The following is a 22,812-nucleotide window of genomic DNA, read 5'->3' on the forward strand; positions in this document are numbered from 1 at the left end:
CGATCGTTGTATTTCACAAATTCAGAACAGAATTGCTCACCAGACACAGATCTGGGCACAAACCCCCTGAGCTGATCACACAAACACATTCTGAGTTTCCCCCTGTCTGTAGGCTTGTCGGAGCTCCTGGCCTACAGGCAAATGACTCCCAGGATTGAATTCAAAGGATGCAAGTAAACACTTACTAATTAAAAGAAGGGTTCATTTTATGCTGATTTACAAAACACATTAATTCCTACAAGCTAAGTCTGTTTTTGTTCAGGGTTAATGTGGGCCAATAGATGGAAAATTGTTTTAAAACTGAAATAATAAACTTTTGGGAGAACACACAAAACTCTTACTGTGTCCAACTTGTACTGAAGGGAAATTCTTCTTCGTTGGACAAAAATAAAGGCATATGGTATACACCAGGAGATCGTTTGGTGCTTGATGTCAATGAATCAGGAGCATCAGAACTATTTTTCTTGTATTAAGCTTTTAGGCTGTGTTGTGCCAACTTGCACGGGTTGAAGACAGCATTAATATTAATGAAGGATGGAAGTCTGAGAGGCAGTGACTCTCGCTTCCCCGCCCCCACCTTGCTTCCTTTCATGCTAAATCCATTAGTATAGATGGATCGACATTAATACACAAGAAGGACAGAATAGCTCTCCATTCGGGGACACTTTTACTTGACCCTTGGCACACATTGCCCATACATGGCCACAAGACGTTTGACCTATTCAGTGACATTTATTCATTCATTTATTTATTCTATGTGCTTCAAACCAATTTGTCCCTAGGTACGTTACACTTCTTGCACTTAGAATGTATTAAAAAGTTAAAATCTCTGACAAGGAGTACATCAGAAAGAACTTGAGGACAGAGTCTGTCATTCGTCTTTGTAACCCTTGGGAGCTTTAGATCCAGCTTTGCACAGTGTCTTCTACACAGTAGGTGCTATATAAATGCTCACTGAATGAAACTGAATTGAATTGCATTGTCAAATTCTAAACTGTTTCATGTGATCTTATTATAACTTTCTTATCACCTCGTAGTAAGAAGACACATATCTTAAGATTTATGTATATACACACACATATTTCTAAAAATAATTTTACTCCACTGAATACAAGCAAAATATATAGTGAATGTTTCTATAAAAGCTCTTATATTTACAAATGATTTTCATTATGGGTACAAAAATAAGCATAGGGCTTCCTGGATCTTTACAGAAATTTGGGTTAAAACTATACCATATAGCTGGAAGGGAGCATGTAGGTCATCTGATCTTGTGTTCTTCAAAGGGTATTCCTTGTCACCCAGAGGTTCCTTCAAACACTCCCAGGGTTATCAAGAGGCAGCAAGGCAGATAAAGTGGTACAGGCAGCATCAAAGGCACTCAGCTTTCTCCCTAACCTTTCAACAGAGAAAATGAGTTTCATAATATATGGGGCTTCTCTGTACAAATGTATTTGAATGACAAGTGTCCACTGCTTTAAAATAATTAAAGCATAATCTTTAATTTTTTTAAAAAAAGAGAGAGAACCACACTTTGGGAGGCCGAGGCGGGCTGATCACGAGGTCAGGAGATCAAGATCATCTTGGCTACCATGGTGAAACCCCGTCTCTACTAAAAATACAAAAAATTCGCTGGGTGTGGTGGCGAGCACCTGTAGTCCCAGCTACTGAGGAGGCTGAAGCAGGAGAATTGCTTGCACCCAGGAGGCAGAGGTTGCAATGAGCCGAGGTCAGGCCACTGCACTCCGGCCTGGGCGACAGAGCAAGATTCTGTCTCTTCAAAAAAAAAAAAAAAAAAAAGAGAGAGAGAGCCAAAGCAAAGGACTGAACGTTTATGTCTCTCCAAAATTATTTCATGTGTTGAAATCTTAACCCACAAGGTCATATTAGAATGTGGGGTCTTTGGAAGGTAATCAAATCATGAGTGTGGAGCTCTTAATGAATGGGATTAGCACACTTAAAATTAGTCCCTCAACCCTTCTACAGTGTGATATGGCTCAGAAGACAGTGGTCTATGAATTGGGAAGTGGGCCCTCACCAGACCCTGAATCAATTGGCCCTCAACCTTGAGCTTTCCAGCCCTCAGAACTGTAAGAAAGAAACTTCTGTTGTGCATAATCCACCCAGACTATAGTATTTTGTTATAGCAGCCTGAACAGATGAATGCAACCGTTTTACAAACAGGTAATCTTAAGCACAGAGATTTTCTGTCATTTTGTTAAGGTCATATCACATAGCTATGGAGTTGTGCCAAAAGTCAGGTCTCCTGATTTTTGGACCAGGAGGTGCAGTCACAGCGTACCTAGGCAGCAGAGAAAAGGTAAGAGAAAGAGAGTTTCTTAGATTAAAATGGTTATGCCCCAACCTCAATCTTTACAGCTATGACCACAGGGACTCAAAAGAAACTAAAAATCAACCAAAAATCAATTAAGGCGCTAACACTGACTTGCACTCCCTGCTAGCCACAATAATTAACAAGAGGCTAATACCTAGTGAGGATTTATTGATTTTTTTAAAAAAACTATTGGACTCTCTCTCATGTAAGAGAAGACAATATTTTTCTGTTTCTAACCCCTTTGGCTTCTAAGAAATATACATAATCACTGGGTTGCTTCAGAGTACCAGGTCCTGGGTATAGTGCATTCTGTTGTGTTCAAAATAAACATAATATTTGCCTAATTAATAATTATATCTTTCCATTTGATATTAATTGCATATGAGATTCTATTTTCATCAATCACTGTTTTTCTATTTATTACTGTCCATTACTAATTACTAGGAGATTTTACCAATGCTACCAAATGTAAATATAGAGTATTAGCTATAAGTATCTTAGAGGAAAAGACATAGTTTATTGCTTTGTAGTAAAGTTTAATAGTTTTAATATGTTATCATATTCATAAAGCCAATGTTGACTCAGTCCATCTAATTCCTGGACTACAGCAAAAAATAAAATAATTATTTTCATTATTAGCCAACTGAAATCTCCGTAGACTTCAAAAGGTTTAATATCTGAAATTATTTATTTGATAATCAGGCTCATGCTTTTGAACTCTTCAAAATTGCTCAATGGTAACAGACTTCAAATTCTGTATATAATACGCAAAGTTTAATTCACCTTTTCTCAAGGTGACGTTATTTTAAAGACAGTGAAGAAGTACTTTTAAATAAAACACAACCCCAGTCTCTGGGAATACGTAAGGGTGTGCTTTTACAATTGATAAGCCAAAGCAATCATGTTTGGCAACAGACCACCCCATAGTGGGAACTGCTTTCCAGCCTGGTTTTTGTCAGACCAGCAGCTGCTCCATCAGTCAATTAGTGACCAGGAACAAAATGCATTTTTTAAAATCAATTAGCAGCCCCTCCAACTGAATAAAGATCCCTGGGTATGCTTTTCATCAACAAAACAAGAGCCAGGAGTGAATAAAGCTAAGGAGATCATAAATTCTTGGAAGTACAGTCCTAAAACCTGAGAAAGCCATACAGAGGTTAACAGGTCAGACCATGCCCTCGGCAGGACTCCAGTAACTCACTCCAGGCAGACAAGAACCATATATACATGTACATATATATATGAAATGTGTGTGTATGTTCAGAGAATGACATTTCCCATTATTTCTCAGTAGCTTATCTTCCTAACAACCGTCACTGAAAGGAAGCCATTGATATTCAGCCTCTATGCCACATTTAGCCCTAGAAATGCAATCATGTGCCATCCCAAGGTGGATCGTAGAATTGCTATTTATTATCTCCCATAAAATCATTTGTAATTCTAGTATTAAACATCCTTTCTGTCTTCTCTAGAGAAATAATAACCATTTATTTAATCTTTCTTCTTAGGTTTGATCTTCTAATCCCTTTGTCCTACTTCTAAAATGGCACTGTTATCCTAAATCTAATTTTCTTGACACAATAGTTTGTATACATTAGATGCTTTAACAATATTGAGTTATAAAATTATTATTTCCCCTTGTAATAACACATTGAGTATTTGAATACAAGGATATAAAAGCTCCCACTAAACACATATCAGTTGACCGAGTTTCAGAATAAAGACAAGTAGAAAACGTAATTCGCACTCAATAAAAAGAAAGGCAAGAGTCTGCCCTTAGAGCCAACAGGATGATGTGTACTTCCTGAAAAGCACGGCAGGACAATTTGAGAAGAGCAGCCAAAAGATAACTAGAGCTTGCAAAACAAGTTCCAATAAACAATCCAATCAACAAAAAGTATACTAGGGATTTGAACTGAAGAAATTTACTGCCAGGAATGAGTTGCAAGGGTGAAAGGGCAAAGGAGATGCTGAGGTGACCTGAATGTCAGTGATCACCAGAAGCAAAAGCAGCCCCTACGGCTGAGGTAGCCAGATGGTGGTAACTGCAGAAAGTACCTTGCAACCTGAGGCCAGGCGAACTAAAGGAAAGAGGTGAGGTTTTGAGATCTAGGAGCTCAAAGGAGGAGACCTGCCTACCTGGTGCTCAAACCTTTGAGATAAACCAGCACAATGGTGGTCTGGCCAGGAAAGAGCAGGATGGCTGGTGATGGTGCCTCTGAGGGGCACATCCTAGCTGGTGCTGAGAATGTCAATGAAGCTTGATGGGGAGCCTTAGCTCTCTTCTAATAATGGGTGGTTGCTAACAGGATCTAGAAATAGGGGTCTTTTTGCCTTCTCCCTGCCTTCTAATTGTCTACCATTTGCAGAAACTTACAAGAAGCCAATTTCACGGGAGCATGAGAAATGTAGTTTGCAGACTCCTACCCCTAGCATCACCAAGCAAAATAGAGAAGGGTGGGCTTGAAGCTGAGAGGCAATTGATAAATAACCAGCACACATGTGTGCCTGAAATAACGTGCCCAGACTCGATTTTGTTCTTTAAAAGAATAAAATGGGTCATTCCAGGTTTATAGCTGTGCATCAGTCCTGTGACCTGGCAGTTGGGAGAGTTAAATAGATTACCGCATTTTTGAGGAGGCACAAGAACATCAAGAATAAACTACAAGGCTGGGCACGGTGGCCCACACCTGTAATCCCAACACTTTGGGAGGCCAAGGCGGGTGGATCACTCGAGGTCAGGAGTTCAAAACAAGCCGGGCCAACATGGCGAAGCCCCATCTCTACAAAAAAATACAAAAATTAGCCAGGCGTGGTGGCACATACCTGTAGTCCCAGCTTCTCGGGAGGCTGTGGTGGGAGAATCACTTGAACCTGGGAGGCTGCAGTGAGTTGAGATGGCACCACTGCACTCTAGCCTGGGCAACAAAGGAAGACCCTGAATAAATAAATAAATAAATAAATAAATAAATAAATAAACAAACAAACAAGCAAACGACAGGGCAGGCATGGTGGCTCATGCCTATAATCCTAGAGCTTTGGGAGGCCAAGGTGGGAGGATTGCTTGAGCCTAGAAGTTCACGGCCAGCCTGAGCAACATAACAAGACACCATCTTTGCAAAAAATTTAAAAATTAGCCAGGCACAGTGGCATGCACCTATTGTTCCAGCTACTTGGGAGGCCGAGGTGGACCTCGAGGTTGAACCCAGCAGTTTGATGCTGCAGTGGCCATGATTGTGCCTCTGCACTCCAGCCTGGGCAATAGAGCAAGACCCTGACTCAAAAATAAAAATAAACATAAATCTATAAATAAATAAAAGAATAAGCTGGCGTCTTCCATTAGAGATTTTTTTTCTGCCTGATTGGTGTTTTAGGCAATCACAATTTCAATTCCCATGGGTAGAAATGAACTCTTTAGTCAATACAAAATATTAATGTAATTCACTAAAATTTAAGCTTAAGGTAGAAATCCTCTTATCTACATAAAGGCTTTTCGAGTACATAGGACACTGTAAGGATTGGCTGAGGATAGGCAAGATTCAAAGTAAAGTGTGTCTGATTCCTCCATGCCTATCTAGGAATCCCCACTCCTTGTCCACTGTGTGCCCAGAAGCTGGACCCCTACCAGTGTCCCAACTCCAAAATTTTCTCATGTCCACCTCACCCTTATCTCTTAATGTCACTTGACTGTGGGTTAAGAAAACCAAAATCTCTCTGAAAATAATTCACCAGTATGTGAGTCACTGATTACTCCCCCTTAACCATTCCAAAGATATCAGTGTCTTTAAAGCATGCTAGTGGCCTCCAAATTAATCCCTTATTGTTAGAATTTTAGAAAGGAGGATATTTGGGAGCGATAGGATCTCTCTCTGGACTTGTGGGACAATTGAAGAGGTTCTCATGAATTATTGAGACGGGAAGTTTATTCAAAGCTCTTAGAGAGATGGTGGCAGGAGCAGTACAGTTTTTCAGTCTCTCTCAATCCACACATCAAAGAAGACAGAACAACTAGATCCCCAAACCAAAATTCCCTAGACAACATTTGCAACAAAGCTAGAAGTTAACATGTCCCACAAACATCAGAGTACAGGTAGGTGGGGACAAACCACCAGTGGCCGAAAGAACTACATGATAGGAACACGTGTGCAGGAGGAGGCAGAGTGCAGAGACAGGTGGCATCTGAGGAGCCAGAGAACATGAGCCCCCGTAGAGCCAACATGCAAACTGCCACTTGCAGGAAAGCATGATTCATGTGAGAAGAACTGCTAAAATGGGGAAGGTTTTGCCAATCCAGTACCAGGTGAGTGCAAGGAGCCCGGAAAGGCTAAGAAGGGGCTGAAATAGTGTAGCCACTAGGAATGCTCGAAAACCACCCACCAGGGCACGCTTCCACGACAGGGTCCCTCCAGGGCTGAGTCATCCATCCGGCACTGCAGACACAATGTCAGGGGCCCACAGTACTTTCAGGAAACCATGAAAGATTTCAACTTCTTTTAAAATCAAAAAGGAAAAATGCACTTTTAGGTCAAAGAAAATGTTTTAATATATAATAGATTTGCCTTTATATTCAATGCAGTTGTAAAATACAATTTTTAACATTTTTAATAGAGGAAGGAACCTACAGAGGCCTAGGACCCACAGAAATCACAATGAAGCCGTGGGCCCCACACAGCACAGAAATAGTGGGCGGTGGGTCAACACTGAGCAGGACAGGGACAAAAGAGGTGAAGTCACCGACAGTAAGAGGGCTTGAAGAGAGCCGAGAAGTCTCAGAGAGCAAGCCGTCATACTCATGAACACTACAGAGAAGCAACAGAAGTGGGAGCTCTGCGAAGATGGAACCGCTACCCTGAAGCCAGACTCATTCTTTTTTTTTTTTTTTTTGAGATGGAGTTTTGCTCTGTTGCCCAGGCTGAAGTGCAGTGGTGCCATCTCAGCTCACTGCAACCTCCACCTCCCGGCTTCAAGCAATTCTCCCACCTCAGCCTCCCAAGTAGCTGGGATTATAGGCACATGCCACCATGCCCAGCTAATTTTTGTATGTTTTTAGTAGAGACGGGGTTTCACCATGTTGGCCAGGCTGGTCTCGTACTCCTGACGTTGTGATCTGCCCACCTTAGCATCCCAAAGTGCTGGGATTACAAGTGTGAGCCATGGCGCCCAGGCAGCCAGCCTCATTCTTAAAGTTCAAGAAAACTAATTTCACATAGAAATGAACAACAGAAAAGTATTGAGGTCAAATCTCATACAATGTTATGATAAGAAGAGAACAAGTCGTAGAATAATACCCCAACAGACAATGAAAGCACACTAGAAAGATGTGTCCTCAAAAAAGATCAAAACAGAAACCCACTGTTTCAAAACAACCTAAGACATTAAGATAATGACATAATACATGAAAGAGCAACATGAATCAGAAACGGAAAAGTGCAGAAATGAGATGACAGGCTTCAGGAAAGAATCGGAAATTAAAGTAAAAATCATTTCAGAAATGAAGACTAAACCAGAAGGAACACCAGAGCTTATAAACACAATAGATAATGTCTTACAAGAAATAGAAGGTTAAAAAAAAAAAGGAAATTTTTAAATGTCTAAAATAAATAAATACACAAAAGGGATTCAAGAGAAAGTGACCAAAAGACAGGCAGATGCTGTCAAGGATGTGGAGAAAGAAGAACACTAGTATGCTGTTGGTGGGGATGTGAATTTGTACAGCCAAGTGGAAAACAGTATGGAGATTCCTCACAAAACTAAAAATAGAACCACCATATGATCCAACAATCCCACTGCTGGGTATATATCCAAAAGAAAGGAAATCAGTGTATCAAAGAGATAACTGCACTCCCATGTTTAATGCAGTACAATTCACAATGGCCAAGACACAGAATCAACCTAAGTACCCATCAACAGATGAACGGATAAAGACAATTCGGTACACATTGGAATATTACACACAAACACAATGGAATATTATTTAGCCATAAAAAAGAATGAAATCCTGTCATTTGCAGCAACTTGGATGGAACTAAAGTACATTTTGTTAAGTGAAATAAACCAGTCACAGAAAGATAAATATCACATGTTCTCACTCATACGTGAAAGCTTAAAAATTTGACCTCATGGAGGTTGAGAGTAGAATGATGGTTACCAGAGGCTGGGAAGGGTAGTGGGGAGGGGAAGATAAAAAGGGACTGATCAATGGATACAGAAGTCCAGTTAGATAGAAGGAATAATACCTGGTGTTCAGTTAGACAGAAGGAATAATCCCTGGTGTTCAGTAGCACAGTAGGATGACTATAGTTAACAATTTATTGTGTATTTCAAAATAACTAGAAGAGTGGAATTGAAGATTTCCTAAAACAAAAAAATATATAAATTCTTGAGGTAAGACTATCCCAGTTACCCTAATTTGGTCATTACATGGTGTATGCTTGTATAAAAATTTCACGGTGGCTCACTCTTGTAATCCCAGCGCTTTGGGAGGCCGAGGCGGGTAGATCATTAGGTCAGGAGATCGAGGCCATCCTGGCTAACATGGTGAAACCCTGTCTCTACTAAAAAATACAAAAAAAAAAAAAAAATTCACATGTATCCTATAAATATGTATAACTATTATATGTCCATAAAAATTTAAAAATTAAAAAAGAAAGAGATCAATCAATACTGAAGGAAAGAAAAGGAAATTTTTTAATGGCTAATATGAGTTTCTGAATAAGAAAATCAAAACAAAAAAACAGAATAAATATCCAGGCACGGTGGTGCACGCCTGTAAGTCCCAACTACTTGGGAGGCTGAGGTGGGAGGATTGCCTGAGCTAGGGAAGTCAAGACAACAGTGAGCCAAAATCATGCCACTGCACTGCAACCTGGGTGAGAGAGCAAGACCCTGTCTCAAAAAAAAAAAAAAAAAAAGAAGATAAGTAATGAACATTTTATATTATGTAATATCAAAGAAGCTATCGATCACTACAAGGATCATGCCATACGGATTCAGAGTGAGTGAGGAAGGCCCCACTGTCTAAAGACTGGACAAATTAACTTCAATACTGATCATCATTATAATGCATTTAAAGCTACAAAATGTGTTTAAATCCATGGGTTTACAATGCTGTTTTTTAATCTATTTCAGAAGATAGGAACCAATTTATCTTCAAAATTCGTAAATAAAGGAAAATAACCAATCAAATAGGAGCCAAATCGTAGAAGAAAGAACATGTCTATTTATCTAAGTATTTCAATGAATAAATGAAAAAGAAATGATATAATTAAAATATCACTATCTTTGCAGCCACAAATGAATGAGTATCCATTATGGACAATTAGCAGTAATGGATGCCAAAACCACGAGAAGTGAAACAATCAGATATTGTGCATCCTTTACCATCGTGCCAAAAATCATTACTGAAATGACGACGTGATGACTAAGCCAGGAGAAACACTAGAGCACATCAAGACCGCCTTTAGTCTTGCCAAAGGGATCAAACCTGGGTCTGATCCAGTCTCTGGATTCAGCTGCCAATTTGCAGGAAATTCAAAAGACAGAGGAACATGTTAAACTGCACCAAGAGTATCAATCAGCAAAGTGCAGACTATGGGAAGCTCTACAGGTTAAACAGCCCGAGTTCATCAACCTAATGGAATAAAATGAAAGGGATGGTGGAGAAATCTACACATTAAAAAGAGACTTAAAAGACATCCACTTTTGTAACGGGTAGGAGTAAACTGTATTTTGAGGAATGCACATCAGGGTGATAAAACTGTTTTTTAAAACCTCAAGAAAGTTATTACTGTCAAAGTGAGGGTTATAGTTACCGTACTTATGCTGGGAGAGGGGGTTTGCGATTGGGACAGGGCTATGCAGGGTGCTTTCGGTGTGGCTGACAAGGTTCAATTTCTTGACCTGAGTGATGTCTGCCTTCTAATAATTTATTAAGCCGTGCACGTGAATTCTATGTTTTATGTGTCTCTGTTTTTCTTTACAATGAAAATAGTTTAAAACTAATAAAGCCCTTAGAGAAGCTTTTCCTTTTACTCTGTTACTTCTCCCCTTCCTGAAGCAACTTCCTCACCTCCATGTCAGCAACTCTAGCCCTTCTGTGCCTCCCTCGGCTCTGCCCTCTGAAGGGTTTCTTCTTCCTTGTTTGTTATATTAGATGATCAATGAATATTAGTCACAATTACAGCCCAGGAAATGACGCCTTGAGTGCTCCTCCAGCCTACCGACCCCTTCTGAGAGAGTAGAAACCTGAGGTTCTTCATATGTAGGTCACTATGCAGTGCTTTGTGGGTCTCTGCTACCCCACCCTAGTTGACAGAACTGGGGATTTGTAGATTTACTCGACATATATGTATTAAGCAGCTAATACCATGTGTTATAACAATGAACAAAATAGACTAAGGCCCTTCTCTCATGGGTCACCCTGGCATAGGTTGGCCCCATGTAGGCCGGGAAAGGCCCAAGGAGTATCTAATTATCATCACCATCACAGCGAACACTTACTGAGTGCTTACTTATTTTGTGCCAAGTTCTGAGCTAAGCACTTGAACACCATTGTCTCTTGTTTGGTTCTGGCATCAACTCATTGAATTAGGAATTCATGCTATCTTCATTTTACCAAAGGAAAAAAAATGAAGCCCCCAAAATTGGCATAACTTGCTTTAGTTTATGCAGCTAATAAGTGCAGCTAGACCTGGAATTCAGACCCCAAGCAAATGGCAAAGCCTAGAACTCAAACAACTTAGTAGGAAAAAAAAAATCCCAAAGAATCCAATTTTAAAATGGGCAAAAGATCTGAATAGACATCTCTCAAAAGAAGACAAACAAATGGCCAACAGATATATGAAAAGAAAGCTCAACATCACCAATCATCAGAGAAATGCAAATCAAAACCATGGTGAGATATTATCCCATTCCAGTTAAAATGGCTTTTATCAAAAAGATGAATAATAACAGATGCTGGGGAGGATGCAAAGAAAGGGGAACCCTCATACACTGTTGGTGGGAGTGTAAATTCATACAGCCAGTATGAAGAACAGTATGGAGGTTCCTCAAAAATCTAAACATAGCATTACCCTATGATCCAGCAATCCCACTGCTAGATATATACCCAAGAGAAAGGAAGTCAGTATATCGTAGAGATATCTGTATTCTCGTGTTTACTGCAGAACTATTCACAATAGCCAAGACATGGAATCAACCCAAATGTCTATGAGAGGATGGATAAGTAAAGAAAATAGGGTACATATACACAGTGGAGTACTATTCAGCCATCAAAAGAATGAAATCCTGTCATTTGCAACACCATTGGTGGAAGTGGGGGTTATGTAAAATAAGCCAGGCACAGAAAGAGAAATGTCACATGTTCTCACTCATATGTGGAATCTAAAGTTGATCTCACTGAAGTAGAGGGTAGAATTGTGGTAGCCAGAGGCTGAGAAGGGTAGTGGGAAAGGGGAGATAAGAAGGGGGTGGTTAACGAGTCTGAAAATTCAGCTAGATGGAAGGAATACAATCTGGTGTTCAGTAGCACAACAGGGCAACTATAGTTAACAACAATTTATTGTATATTTCATAATAACTAGAAGAATAGAATTGGAATGTTCTCAACACCAAAAAATGATAAATAAGTGAGGTGATTGATATTCCAATTACCTTGGTTTGATCATTACACATTGTATGCTTGTATAAAAATTTTACATTTACATCATAAATATATGCACAACTCTTTTTTTTTTTTTTTTTTTTTTTTTTTTTTTTTGGACAGAGTCTTGCTCTGTCACCCAGGCTGGAGTGCAGTGGGGTGATCTTGGCTCACTGCAACCTCCGCTTCTCAGGTTCAAGCATTCTTCTGCCTCAACCTCCCGAGTAGCTAGGACTACAGGTGCATGCCGCCATGCCTGGCTAACTTTTTTTGTATTTTAGTAGAGACGGGGTTTCACCGTGTTGCCCAGGCTGGTCTCAAACTACAGGGCTCAGGCAGTCCGCCCACCTTGGCCTCCCAAAGTGCTAGGATTACAGGCATCAGCCACCACACTCGGCCATATGTGCACAACTTTTATGTGTCCATAAAAATTTTAAATTAAAAAATTAATTATAAACCCTTCAAAGCCCAAGACCTTAAATGTGATCACTGGTTAAACCAGTAAGTATCCTCTATTGTAAAATATAAATGTGAATTAGAGGAGAATCTAGACCAAGGATAGACAAACTATAGCTTATAGGCCATATTCAGCCACACCATCTGTCCTTATATGGACCATAAACAAGGAATCGTTTTTACCTTTTTAAATGGTTGAAAAAATATAAAAGAAGAATATTTTGTACCATGTTGAGCCTATATGAAATTCAAATCTCATTGTTTGTAAATAAAGTTGTATTGGAACACAGCCACGCCCAATCCATTTTCAAGCTGCCCAAGGCTGCTTTTGTACTACAAGGGCATCCTTGAGTCATGACAGCAGAGATCACAGGGCCTGCAAAGACTTGAATATTTACTATTAACATCTATCTTGACTTTTAGAGAAAAAGTTTGGTGACTTCTGATTTAGAGAACAGATGGGTGAACTTAAAGAGAGAGAAGAGAAAAAGGCAGTAATCAGAAGTTCTAAGGCAGTAGAATCCATGAGCAAACAGAAGTTATGAGGTGAAGAGGAAATCAGGGGCAGGGCTGCCTGGGAACAGAAGAAGAGGCAAGAGTAGCTGAACGATTGTACCTTTAGAGCAGGGCTCAGCACTTCTAAAACTCCTGTCCCCCAAGACTTGATCCATAGTGGCTGAGACGGGCAGTGTTCTGCCTTACCCCTTCATGTAAATCAACTGCAGGTAAGTTACATACATTTCTGTTTATGGTTCCCTGGAAAAGTCTAACACACAATATGCCTTTAATTCTCTTCTCTGACCGCAGATTCCCCTGAATCTGCCACCAAGACCACCAAGAAAATGTCCGATTTGACCCCATGTTTGCAGAGCGTGGTGACATGCTTACAGGTTCTCTAAAATGTCAGATCATAAGCCACCTTTTCCTTTCCATTTCAATGCTCTCACTTGAGACATCCGTTTCTTCCTGTCTCATCCTTACCTAGAATGGGAAATAGTTGGCCAAGCATGGTGGCTGACGTGTGTAATCTCAGCACTTTGGGAGGCCAAGGCAAAAAGGTCACTTGGAGCCAGGAGTTAATGACTAGCCTGGGTAACATGGCAAAACTTGGTCTCTGTAAAAAAAAAAAAAAAAAAAAATATATATATATATATATATATATATACATATATATATATATATACGTATATATATATATAGAGAGAGAGAGAGAGAGAATTAGCCAGGCATGGTGATGCACACCTGTAGTCCCAGCTACTAGGGAGGATGAAGCAGGAGGATCACTTGAGCACTGGGAGGTCTAGGCTGCAGTGAGACAAAATGGTACCACCGTACTGTAGCCTAAGTGATAGAGCGAGACCCTGTCTCAAAAAAAGGAAGGAACGGAGGAAGGGAGGAAAAGAAAGGAAGGGAGGGAGGAAAAGAAAGGAAGGGAGGGAGGAAGGAAGGAAGGAAGGAAGGAAGGAAGGAAGGGAGGGAGGGAGGGAGGGAGGGAGGGAGGGAGGAAGGAAGGAAAGAAGGAAGGAAGGAAAGAAGGGAGGGAGGGAGGGAGGAAGGAAGGAAGGAAGGAAGGAAGGAAAGAAGGGAGGAAGGAAGGAAGGAAGGAAGGAAAGAAGGAAGGAAGGAAGGAAAGAAGGGAGGAAGGAAGGAAGGGAGGAAAGAAGGAAGGAAGGAGGGAAAGAAGGAAAGAATGGAGGGAGGAAGGAAAAAAGGAAGGAAGGAAAGAAGGAAGGAAGAAAGGGAGGGAGGGAAGGAAGGAAGGAATCTGCAATAGTTACACTTACTGTTTATAGAGTGAAACTCAAACTCCAAGCCCTTTTCCATGGCATCTCGCCCTCTCACCATCTGATCTTAGCCCAACCCTCTAGACCTTCCTTACAGGAACTGAATATCAAAACAGTCGAGACTGCATGACTTCACTTTACTTATACGTGGAATCTTAAAAAGTTGAACTCAGAAGTAGTGAGGAGAATGTTGGTTACCAGAAGCAGGGGGGATGGTGGTCAGGGAGGCTGGAATCGTTGACCAAAGAATACAAAAAGTTCCCATGAGACAGGAGGAATCCATTTTCAGATCTGCTGGACAGGAAGGTGACCATAACTAATAATAATGTAGTGTATATTTCAATATCGCTAAAAAGAATAGATGTTAAATGTTCTCACCACAAAAATATGGCAAGTATGTGAGGTGACGGATATATTACTCAGCTTCGATACTGTATAATCATTCCACAGTGTATCCATATATAAACGCCACATTGTGCCCCATATATATATATACAATTACTATTTGTCGATTAAAAATGATTGATTTTTAAGTAGAAGAGTCTTGACTGTGTCCAGTGCTTAACTCTGCAGCCTAAGCATCCCGGAGGGAGTGCTCGCTCTCAGAGAGCCGGGACTGAGGCTGCAAGTCTCCTAGGGTCCAGCCACCTGGCATAGCCCAGGCACTCAGGAACAATAGCTGACACTGAACATGTGAATATGAACTCAGATGGCTACAACCTGGTGGGACACAGCTGAGGCCTGTGTTGGAGCCCAGATATGTAAGGGAATCGCTAGGGGGTGGGTTGTGAAGGAGACATGGAGCTGCCAGCTAGTGACAGCATAAGAGGTTCCAGCAGTTTATTTAAAAAATCAAAGAGCCACAGACCATTGGAGTCCTGGAGTAAGGAAGCTGGGCTTGACGGTGGTAATCAGACTACTTGGTGTTGGGAGATAGCCTCTCATGTGTCTTCATGGGATTAGAAACCCTTGAGGATGACTTCCTTGATTTGCTAGACTTGTTCAATTGATCTGTTAAGTGATCAATTACTGGCAATGATTAGCAGACAAAGCTTGGTATTTAAGTATTTGGGATGTCCTGTCTAATGTCATGGCCGAGAATCAAAATGCGCTTTTTAGGAATTTAATCTCATCTTAGCAAATGACAAAAAAGAGATCTTTCCTGGGAACTCCTTAAATTGTGCTAAAATTGTTTCTGAATCACCTGTCTCTGGAGAAATAATTCTGAGGTCTTCCCTTGTTTTGTATTGTATGGAGTGTGAGACAAAAGAGAAAGCGAGTTAAGAGCACAGCCTGGGGTATCGGACCATCTAGGTCTGAGCCAGCCTCTGCCTCTCAGAATCTGACCTTGGCCAGTTTCCTAGTCTCTGTAAGCTTGAGTCTCCTTATCTATAAACTGGGATCAGGATTATGCTTATCTCCCAGGGTTAGTGGAAGGATTAAATGAGATAAGACACATCAAGTACTGTACTTAGGAGCGCATCTGGCACTCAGTAAGTGCTCAGTAAATATTCCCTATCCTCTCAACTGCAGTACCTTTTACACCAGAAAACCATAATAATAACAGTGGCAATTTAAGGAGACAGTATTAAAGAGAATTAGCTTTATGAAAAGTTATGACTCTGTTTATTCTTTCCATTCAAAATAAAAAATTTACAAAATGATGTTTTTTACAAGTCTAAAAGTTGAACCACTTAAAAAAATGTTTCATGGGAATTACACTAAACTGGCATTTAGTCATTTCCTATAAATATATTAATCTGTACCGTTTTAAGAAGTAGGCTCACCATCTAAAAAGTCTCTGGACATATAAGTATGCCTAGTGAGTTCATTCTACAGAATTAAAATGTAAACCCAATTAAGATACACTTTTAATATTGCCCAAGGCACTAGATAAATATTTTAAATACTAGAATCTGGCTAGAGCAAAGGTAGAAATCAATTGTTCTTTCATTTCACCTGTAAGATCTTAATAATTAAGTTCAGAAAAACAGAATTTTACGTTAATCTGACAGCATTAGCTTCAAGTGAACTCAATCAATGGCCCCTTCATAATGAAATTTCTTAGCTCAAACTTTTAAATTACAGTGAAAGATAAAGTAGAATGAAATACCAGGGAACATACAATTCATGGCTCACCTACATCTTCATTATTAGGTAAAGCCCTACACACAAAGCCTGCAATCCAGCACTGCCCGTCACTCACTGCCCTGCCCACAGCAGTCCCTTTTTTCTGCTGACAGCAAAGCCAAAGGAAAGGAATACCCTTCATCCAACTTCAGAAAAACTCCTTCTTCTGACATCAAAGCTTTACTGCTAAGGCTGTGTTTAAACCATTATGGTTGTGCCATTATAATAATGGTTATAAGAATACTGAGTGACAAATAATACTTGATATCTAAATGGCCCCTTTCAACCTTTCAGTAATGTCACTCATAAAATTAAAATGAATACTGTCTTTCCCAGATTGACACAGATATGCAAATGTCCTTTATTTTATCGGGTGTTCTTTGTGTTTGCAGATATTGCACCCTGCATCCTTCCAGAGTCCAGGTGTCTTAATGTAAATCACAGCTTTTATTCAACCAGGTAAAAGGATGAGAAAATGTCATTGCCTCCCTTTGGCACTATCCTGGGCTTGCACCAGCGAAGTGCTGGTAAATATTTAACACCCAGTGTGGTGGTGTAATATACTGTGGTGTAAACACTCACACCATGACCAATTTCAACCTGCCAAGGTGATGTCACTGAGCATGGAATCAGGAAGGGATGCACACCATCAGCTCCCAAACATGTTGTAAGCCAGAGCTAGGGCACCACTGGCCCGAATCAAAATTCTCTGATCCAGTGTGTCCCAGTGGAAACCAGAAATCCAAGCGAGACCAGGTGCTTATTATTCAACATGATCCCCTTCAATAGGGTCTAGCCACCTCCACTCTTCTTTGGTAAATCCCATCTCCATATCTTGTAGGTCACTCCTTTCCAGGGACCTGCAAAGTGACTGTCACCTTTTCTGTAAAAAGCCAGAGAACTGAGAAAGGAATGACTGTTCACTAGACCCTTCCTAACAGATCATCCAGGGTTATCACTGTTGACTGTTTTTTTTTTTTTTTTTTTTTGAGACAGAGCCTCGCTCTGTTGCCCAGGCTGGAGTGCAGTGGCGCAATCTTGGCTCACTGTAACTTCTGCCTTCCGGGTTCAAAGGATTCTCCTGCCTCAGCCTCCCAAGGAGCTGGGATTACTGGCGCCTGTCACCATGCCTAGCTAATTTTTTAGTATTTTTAGTAGAGACGGGGTTTCACTATGTTGGCCAGGCTGGTCTTGAACTCCTGACCTCAGGTGATCCACCTACCTTGGCCTCCCAAAGTGCTGGGATTACAGGGTGAGCCACTGAGCCAGGACTCTCTGGTGTATTTTGTTGTTGTTGTAGGTCAGGTTATTTTCTCCTAAGATTCAGTTTTCATTCTCATTGAAAACAGCCGGATTCAGCTTCACAGTGCGTTAAGAATCACCTGGGAATCTTGTTAGTAATGCAGCTTCTGCCTGTAATCCCAGCACTTTGGAAGGTGGAGACAGGAGAATCACTTGAGCCCAGTAGTTTGAGACCAGCTTGGCCAAGGTGGGGACAGCTCGTTTCTACAGAATGTTTTAAAAATTAGCTGGGTATAGTGGTGCATGCCAATAGTCCCAGCTAGTCGGGAGGCTGAAGCGGGAGGATTGGTTGAGTCCAGGAAGTCTAGGCTACAGTGACCTGTGGTTGTGCTACTGCACTCCAGCCTCAGCAACAGAGCAAGACACTGTCTCAAATAAAAATAATAATGACAATGCAGCTTCTCAGCCCTCCCCGACCTTTCTGATTCAGTAGGTTTGAGTGGCAATAGGAGGCTGCATTTTAAATAATCCCCCCCGAGGAAGTTCTGATGCTGGAGTTTGAATCTGGACTCACTGCAAAGAGTTTGAGCCAACTACTCACTTTAAAAGGAATAGTCGACACAAGACAACCCTCAACTCTGACGCAAATCACAAGTTTGAGGGTTTCCCGAAACCATCATCAGTTTCAATAAGTTGCTACAGGGACTCACAGAGCTCACTGAAATTGTGATCCTCACTGTTACGGTTTATTACGGGGAAAGGATACAGATCAAATGCAGCCAAAGGAAGACGTACATAGGGCCCAGGCTGCGGAAGTACCAGACACAGCTCTCATTGTCTCCCTCCCACGGAGTCAGAGAACATCAGTCTCCCAGTATCCGCATGTGACAATCTACATAGAGTGTTGCCAACCAGCGAAGCTCACCCAAGCCTCAGTATTCAGAATTTACATTTGGCACCTTTACGTAGCAGATTGATTGATTGTCCACATGATTGATCTGTGTATCCAGGTGGCCTGACTCAAAGCTCCCATCCTTGATTTGGAAGTTTGACTTGGAAGAGTGAGGGAATGGGATGATGAGGAATTACTTAATAGGTACAGTGTACGTCACTCAGGAGAAGGATGTCCTAACTGCCCTGGCTTCACCACTGTGCCATGTATGCATGTAACGAAACTTGCACTTGTGCCCCATACATTTCTACGAAACACAGCTCCTACTCCAAATCATACTGTTGGGCTTCGGGGATGGCTGGCCTTCACCTTCAGGTGTGGTAGGCCCCACCCTAAATCAAACAACTGTCACAATCTGGCTAGCCCAAGCCTCCCCTCCCCTGACCCCCAGCAAATCAATATTACCACCAGGGCAAAGGCCAGACCTCTTCTAGGGCAAGGTTAAATCCTTGAGGACACGGTGGCTCATACCCAGAATCCCAGCATTTTGGGAGGCTGAGGTGGGTGGATTGCTTGAGCCCACAGTTTGAGACCAGCCTGGGCAACATGGCAAATCCCCATCTCTACAAAATAGACAAAAATTAGCCAGGTGTAGTAGTGCACACCTGTAGTCCTAGCTATTCAGGAGGCTGAGGTGGGAGGATCACTTGAGCCAGGAAGTCAAAGCTGCAGTGAGCTGTGGTTGTGCCGCCGCACTCCAGCCTGGGCGACGGAGCGAGACCCCTGTCTCCAAAAATAAAAAACAAAACAAAGAAAGAAACTCTCCCAAAAGGTCAGTCAGACTTCTGTCTTTGGAAAAACCACCTTGGCCATCAAACTAAATGTCCTATAGGTGAGCCTTTTGCTTGAGGCTGGCAAGAGGTTGCCTTGGGTTTTATTTCTGCAGTAGGGTGCGAATCCATGAGTGAAGGCCTAAAATCGGTTTTTTAGAGCCTTTGGGGTAGCTTAAGAACAATATTAAATACCACATCCAAATATGAGCACCTTTGAAGCTGGGAGCATAGTAAGTGCAGTGTAAGAGATAACTATTAAATAGTGTTAGTATTCATATTGGTATTAGCATCAGTATCAGCTGTGGGAAACTGGCCTACCATGTGCAGAAATAAAACCAGAACCATATTTCAGCTCGTGGGATGCCAAGGGTGAGATAATACCTCAAGACAAAAACTTGGAATATTGAAGAAAAGGTGAAAGTGGAGAACTCTGCTACAATACAGTCCCAAGGGTTAAGCTGAGAGTGGTCCTCGGATTTCCCTGCTTACCTCCCGTCAAATGCCTGGCCCACTCCATCTAGTTTGTACTTGTCTAGAATATATTCTACTGTATGGAACTTTCCTTATTTAACAAAAGAGAGTGGTATAAGGTAGGTTCACTGTGCGCTGGTTACTACTTGCCTGAGTCCGGTGAAACAGAACATACACATACACACACACACACACACACACACACACACACACTACACTGAGTGGATTTATTACTTACAGATAAACAGCGAGGGACAAAAACCCAGCATTCATGATGAGCTGATCCCCCAAGGCTCTGGAAAGCTGCCCAGGAGGATAGAGTCTCATCTGCTCATGCCTTAATTGCACCGCAGCTGAGGGACCCCAGAAAGCAGCCCACCCTGGGTTTTACGCCCCGGGTGTCACATGACTGCTGGGCCGAAACATCGAAGGACATCCTGTTTCTGGGGGTTTCTAGCCTGGGCTGTTTGGCCAGTTCTCCCCTTTTCTCAGGATGTTGCATTCCTGGCACATTCGACAGTTATTCTTGAGAACTGGAAGCGAAAAGTGGGGGGACATTGGGTTGGCCCAAGGCCACCTGGAGAACTGTCCTGCAAGTGGCATTGCCCTCTTGGAGTCGCAGAGCTCATTAATCCAGTGAAGGATAAATCTGTCCACGAAGCAAGGAAAGTCACAGCCTTTTAAAGAAGGACAGGCACTTAAAAATATTCTCCTTTTTTTTTTTTTTTTTTTTCCTGTTAATCACATTTCTGAGTGAGTTGAAGAAAATCTACTAGGAAGTTTCTTGATTTACTGAGTAGGCTTAAACTTTTTCCTTATGATGCTTAACTTCAAGAGAGGGGTTCAGTCGGAGCCACTGTATAACTAAAGGACTGATTTCCAAATAGTTTCACAGTCCTTGGAATATTTAAATTGTTACTTTACCCATTTTTTAGATAGGTTAGTGCAATACAATAAAATGCTTAGCATTTTCAAGGAGCGTAAATCAAGGTTCTTCAAGTCACTTTGAATTTGTTTTGACATTTTTCTGTACTTTATCACAATCAGAGAAGCACCTCAGATACAGTACTAGTAAAACAAGTGACATAACTTTTCATGGCCTCTGTTAACCCCTGCAACTGCTTCAATCTCCACTTAAACTTGCCAGCTTGTCACTCCATTTCCAGCATCAGACCATGTGCCCAGCCTGCACCATACCCTGCTACTATTCCCAGCTCTCAGCCACCTACATCTCGCGCTTACCCACAGGCTCATAGCCATCCCTGATTATACTGGAAGTTATAGAAAACGTTTATCTGCTGCTAAAATACCTACAGCTGTGGCGATTCGCATTTCGGGCTTTAACGTGTCTAGGTGATGAAGTTTTGACAGGAAGGCTCCAATAAGAGGGTTTCAGATATATGGGATTTTTTTCCTTCGTTTCCTGGAAGCAAAGACGACTGAATGAGGAATACTGTTTCCTCTTTATAAAGGCAGACTTGGGAAATATAACATTCTTATAATGAATCCGAACAAGTTGAATCACAAAATAATCCAGTTCAGTCATTTACAAAAATGTGTTAAGCATCTACACTAATCTAAGCATTTGCTCAGTCCTGGGAATATGGAATGAATGAGACCTACTCCCTCCCTTCCAAGATCTTGTAGGCTAATATGGGGAGGGGTGGGTGGGATCGTGGAAGCAAATAATTCCAAATACGTCCAAAGATGGTAATTCCAAATACAATTGCTACATGAAAAGAGTAAAAAGCCAAGAGAGCATGCAATGTATAACTACTTGCAAAACTCAAAATGTGATCTCTCAGCTCTTCCCCCTTAGGGTTCCTTGAATAAGCAACTTCGAGTCTTTCATTATAAATCATTTTGTTAACTGAGGAGTATTTTTAGTCTATTTTTATATCAGCATGATGAAATAGAAAAGTCATCATCATGAAAAGTGTATGAATAGTAGTACTTAATTCAATTTCTTATACCTAAAGTATTTTATTATCTACTAATATTTCTAAATCAATACCATGCCAATTACACCAGCTTTAGTATCTGCAGTTAACTTATATAGCCAGCATATTAGGCCTCAATTCTACCAAAAACATATTTAGAAAGTATAATTTGGGAATGATTACACTAATATTTGGCTAAAAAAGAATTTCAGATTAGGTTGATCCAGACATTGTGATTATACTATAATTTATGTATAATTATATATTTAATTGTATTTTGTATACATTTAAGCCTATAATTTATATATTTATATATACTATAATTTATAAATTATGCTTTACTCTGTATAACTTATATTCATCTTATAATTATGTCACATATAGTATAATATATATACTATAATTTATAATCACTACAGATAGTGATTATACTATATAATTTATAATCACAACACATAGTGATTATATTATATAATTTATATAGGTACTATATATAGAATCTGGAGATGTGGAAAATGTAGACAAATAGTTTTAAATATTAACTTATTCTCACTATGACAGAAAGAAAAATATTACACCTAACCTCACATACTATGAAAGAAAATTAATTAAAATGTTGGCAATTAGAATCAATAAAGACATCAATGCATTTTGGCATAAAAATAAGGTGAAGTGTACGATATTGCTTCCCAGATGTGTCTGTAGTAAAGTAGCCCAGAATAGGTGAACATCTGCAGCTCACAGCTGCCTTGGTTATATGACTGAGTTAAGGATGCCATACTGGGGTCTGAATTTCACTTTCCCCCATTGTCCTCCAGACCTTGTAACAGTAAGTACTCTATGAAATGTGTTGATGTTTAGAAAGGAAAGTGAATTAAAATTAATGAGCCTCTCCTCTAAAATTACATGTGTGGGTGAGGCTTAGAACTCATGTAATTGCATCTTCAAAAACAGGAGTAGGCAAACTATGGCCCATGTGCCAAATCCAGCCTACCACCTCTTTTTGTACACCCCACAAGATAAGAATGGAGTTTACAATGGAGTTTATCAATAGTTAGGGGAAAAATGAATAAAATGTGACATAAAAAT

General features: G+C 40.7%; 1 protein-coding gene and 1 long non-coding RNA gene across 2 annotated transcripts in view; one reads left to right on the plus strand and one right to left on the minus strand.

Moving 5' to 3' along the window:
• Positions 1-22,812, plus strand: part of TENM3 (teneurin transmembrane protein 3) — a 2,305,387-nt gene that overhangs the window by 1,599,416 nt on the left and 683,159 nt on the right. The window lies entirely within an intron of this gene.
• LOC129481281 (uncharacterized) lies at positions 4,942-14,280 on the minus strand. The gene is made up of 3 exons (XR_008657320.2): positions 14,216-14,280; positions 13,413-13,545; positions 4,942-5,273 (listed from the first exon to the last, which is right to left on the minus strand). It is a non-coding gene; the product is annotated as an uncharacterized lncRNA (long non-coding RNA).

Source organism: Symphalangus syndactylus, chromosome 4, assembly GCF_028878055.3.
Source record: "Symphalangus syndactylus isolate Jambi chromosome 4, NHGRI_mSymSyn1-v2.1_pri, whole genome shotgun sequence".
Classification (NCBI taxonomy): Eukaryota; Metazoa; Chordata; class Mammalia; order Primates; family Hylobatidae; genus Symphalangus; species Symphalangus syndactylus.